This window comes from Culex quinquefasciatus, chromosome 2 (assembly GCF_015732765.1).
Source record: "Culex quinquefasciatus strain JHB chromosome 2, VPISU_Cqui_1.0_pri_paternal, whole genome shotgun sequence".
Taxonomy (NCBI): domain Eukaryota; kingdom Metazoa; phylum Arthropoda; class Insecta; order Diptera; family Culicidae; genus Culex; species Culex quinquefasciatus.
This window is the reverse complement of record NC_051862.1, coordinates 65,131,632-65,136,200: the sequence shown is the minus strand read 5'-3', so window position 1 is coordinate 65,136,200 and position 4,569 is coordinate 65,131,632. Positions and strand designations below refer to the sequence as shown.

At 39.2% G+C, this 4,569-nt stretch overlaps 1 non-coding gene across 1 annotated transcript; it reads right to left on the bottom strand.

The window, feature by feature from the left end:
• Positions 1 to 823: 823 nt before the first annotated feature.
• LOC119768206 lies at positions 824 to 946 on the bottom strand. Its single transcript, XR_005278018.1, has one exon. It is a non-coding gene; the product is annotated as a U5 spliceosomal RNA (small nuclear RNA).
• Between the last annotated feature and the right edge of the window lie 3,623 nt (positions 947 to 4,569).

The window sequence follows — 4,569 nt, the reverse complement described above, 5'->3', positions numbered from 1 at the left end:
ACAATAAATAAATACGTAGACGTTCGTCTCTCTTTTTTTCGCTTTTGGACGACGCATTGTGCTGTGTAGACCTGTGTGTGTCTGTTTTTTTTTCTGCATTTCTTCCCGTCTGGCTTTAAAAAGGCACTAAATCACACGTTTCGATGTACGCTCGGAGAACGGTACACTCCCGAGGCGAGATAAGCAAATGATTAAAGACTGGACGGGCGTGAATAATGTAAAGTTTGTTCTGCTCCACGAGCTACTTTAAAAGTGCCTTTGTGAAGTCCCATTTTGTCGTTAGTTAGTCATAATTAATTGTCGTTGATCACTTAATTTTACGAGCTTTAAATAAGCCCGAATTGGCAAACAAATTGAAAGCCTTGCCGAACCGGGTTCGGTCGATTTGGCCATTTCCATAGCACTATTAATGTTTGTTTGCTGTGTATTTGCTCGTGCCAAAAGTGGTAGACAGCAAGTCTGCTTGATGAAGTGGTTGAAACTTTGGATGGAGTCGCATTCCACGAAATAATTCATCATCATTCTTTTGAGAGGAGTAAAAAACTGAAGTCATACAAGAAGGTAACAAATACAGTTAAAGAATTGTGTGAATTTGGAAGATGTAATTTAGGAAGGTTGAATATTATCTCTTTTATGATGTAATTTTACCTCAATTTAGACTGAAAAGACCAGAAAAGTGGTATAATTACACATTTTCAGAGGTTAAGATACACATTTTTTCTGACATAAAAGATGTACCCCTTCCCAGATGTAATATTACCATGATTTGTTTTTACTGTGAAGCAACGCATGTGACTCAGTCAAATGACTTTTTTTTTGCCTCGATCCCGTTAGGGTTTGAGGACGGATAAAAATTTACTTTAGACTCATTAGAGTATCCCTCTCCACGGAAATCTTTAGTAAAAGGCGAAAGATTTATTCGACAATTGAAGAGAGATCAGAGTATTAAATGCGGCGTTGTTATGAATATGAACGAGAAGATTTCCAAGAAGATGAGAGTTTTAAACCATTTAACATCTAGGAGACAATACAAAAGAAGTAACAAATATAAAGGTACACCCAAACTAACGAAGGCAACAAAGCAATGTAACCTCAAGGAGGTGTCATTGAATTGTAGCACTACCCGAAGTTTGGGCGAATTTTGTTACCGGAGTCCCGAGTTATAATTAAAAATGTTTACAGTAGTCGGGCATGTACGTGTGTCAAACGCGCTCTGACTAAAATTTCGTTGACCAGTAGTCACACTTACAGCAGTTTGAAGTGTGTCAAGATGTTCCGGATTTTGTTGAATATCTTAGAATTGAAATCGAATTTTAAGGATCATTGACGGTCACCGTGGTGTAGGGGTAAGCGTGATTGCCTCTCACCCAGTCGGCCTGGGTTCGATCCCAGACGGTCCCGGTGGCATTTTTCGAGACGAGATTTGTCTGATCACGCCTTCCGTCGGACGGGAAGTAAATGTTGGCCCGGACTAACCTAAATGGTTAGGTCGTTAGCTCAGTCCAGGTGTAGGAGTCGTCTCCCTGGGTCCTGCCTCGGTGGAGTCGCTGGTAGGCAGTTGGACTAACAATCCAAAGGTCGTCAGTTCGAATCCCGGGGTGGATGGAAGCTAAGGTGTAAAAAGAGGATTGCAATTGCCTCAACAATCAAGCCTTCGAACACCTAGTTTCGAGTAGGAATCTCGCAATCGAGAACGCCAAGGCAATGCCGTAGAGCGAATAATTTGATTTGATTTTTGACGGTCAAAGGTGAGCCATTGAAAGCTTTTTTGTTTCAAATTTTGTTGTACAAACTGCAAATTTAGTGGGGGTGAGGGGTAACATTGGATGTAAGAGCGTCGTTTTCTTACATCCAATGCACAGTGGGCGAAATGGAACCCAAAATCAGACTTAATTGAACGCGGCTGGTTCTCTGGTAAAAATAGTGTTTCTTATGTACAAAAAATCCGGGGAATCGATTGGTGATGGTTTCATCCACCGCACGGGTCCATTTTGCCCCAATTTCCCATTTTTTTAAAATTTTTTCTTGAAAATCGGGCTATATTTGGAGCGGAGGCTTTATGCGACCATCCCAAATGCACTTAACTTATGTGAAAATGACTCAGGAATCCAGTAAAAACAACCACCCATTTTTTTATCAGGCAATTTTACATAACAATGACGATTTGCATTTGATTGTTTGACACATTTATGTTGATATAGAAATTAAACTAAATAAAAAGATAGAAGAATCAGTTTTGGGCCGATTTTCCCAAATGCAGAATAAACTGCCTTTTACATAATTTTTGTTTTATCAATATAAAAAATCATATAATCATATAAAAAATGTCAGTTTTTGATTTTTGTATTTTTTTAAAAAGCAAATTTAAAAAATCGGGCTTCATCCTGCACACGGAATGTATCTTAAGAGTCTTCACCTCAAATTTTAGACAAATTGGTCCATCCCATCTCGAGATATCGTGGCTCCTGTAAATCAACTAGATGTTCAGAGAAAAACGCTCACAAAGTTTGAGAGTTCGCTTTGCGTATGGCAAAATTTCAAACTTAAATCGTCTCTCACTCACTTTAATCAGGAGTTATGGAAAATCATCTGTTTAGTGGATTTAATAAATTTTCTGTAATATAAGAGTATGATCGAAGGGGGAATTTCTCGAAATTATAAATACGCCGACCCGTTTAGTAAGACTGTCCAAAACGTTCTGATTTTATTGTAATCGAAAAGTCCCCCAGAGCCTCACACATGAGGTACTGGGTTTTTGCTTATTGAGCATTAATCGAGCCTCTTGCTTTAATCGCGACGAGGTAAACGAAGTTTAGCTTTGTTCGCAGTTTGGATAACTGTACTGATGATATTGGTGGCGTCGATCAATTATGCGGAAAGCAATTTCCGTAACATAAAATTTTGTGATTTTCTACATGTATGTAACCCCTTAATAAAGAACTTGACCGCGCAAGCTTTGGTGTACTTTTAACTATCAAAAGATGATTCTATTCTGTGTTTCCTTTTAATTTGAACATTGTAAACCAAACTAAGCAAAATAACCTTAAATTCACAGAGTGCCCAAGATCGCATCGTCACATCTTCAACAGAAGAGAGGTTCTCGCAGCAAAGACAAAGTGGGCATGCGATCACCACTCAGACACCACTCAACGCGTACTCGAGCTGCGGCGCATACAGTCATCCCACATATTCGGAACACCCACAAATTCGGAACACTTTTGTGATAATTTATCAATAACATGCCAATTGCATCTTTTCTGTCGACCCTACTATTTTTAGGACCTTTATTTGGACATTCTCTTGCTATTTCACTAGTAAAAGTAGTACTTTTTGAACAAAAACCTTCATTTCAAGACTATTTTATCCTGAGCAGCAAAACACTGCCTCCAAATTGCCTGTTCCATGATTGTGGGATGTTATTGTGCCTCCCACAATTGTGGAACACCTGAATTTAACTGATATTTTCACAAAAAAAGTTATCAGACCATGGATAAAACATCACTAAGCTTGAGTTTCACTGGTTGTAGTGTGTGAAGTCATTATTTTGTTACAAATATGTACTCCTGGAGAGATCCAAAGTTTGTTTACATCCGTAAGAAAAAAGTGTTCCGAATTTGTGGATTTCAAGGGTCAAAGTTTTTCTTCAAAAACTTGATATAAAAGTTAAATTTGCAGTTGTTCGGTACAGCATTCGAAAGATCGCAAGAAAAGCTTTCGAATGAAGGTAAAAGCGAATCATTAAATTCAATTATCGATTTGCTATGATTTTTTGAACATTGGCCGATCTGTAAACCGTTCCGAATATGAGGGATGGCTGTACATAAAAACTGGGTGAAACAGACACCAAGCGAAAGCGACGTGCGTGGGAGTTTTTGCTAAACGCGCGCGGTTTGATGACGAAATTTGATAGCTGTCCGTACACAATCCATCAAAGGTTAATTGATGCCATGGGCAGGGGGGGAGAGGAGCTGGAGGGGTTCTGCCCACTACGTTTGATGAATGATTTCATTTGACCTCGCGGCTTGTCGTGTGCGCTTCAATGGACACCCCCCCCCCCTTCACGCCTGCACTTGGCCACTAAATGGTCCTATTACCCGCCGTCCGTTGGTTTAGTCATTTTGGTGACATGATCGAGTTTGACGATATGCACGATCCGGACGATCTTTACCAACTGCGGTGACGTTGTTGTATGCTAATGGATGAATGGGCGATCCAATTTAGTATGCGTCCCACGGTCACACGTGCACCTTTCAGTTGCAGCTAATTGAATAAGAGTTTTGGCACGATCATGATCGCGAGCAAAAATCGACTGAGTCTTTTTCGATGAAAGATTCTTAGTTTCTAGTTGAAAATAGAGTATTCTAATTTTGAGAAAAAAGTTGGAGCGATGCTAATGGTTCGATGTAATCAAATCCATACAAACTTACAGAAAAAATAGTCATCGATTTGTGGAGTTTTGATCAAGAACTAGCGTTTTGAAGTGACTTATTGAGAGCTTTGGGAGTTTGTATAATTTTGATGTCTAGGGTATTCAAGTGTTTAATAATAAGACCCAATTTATAACTTTTA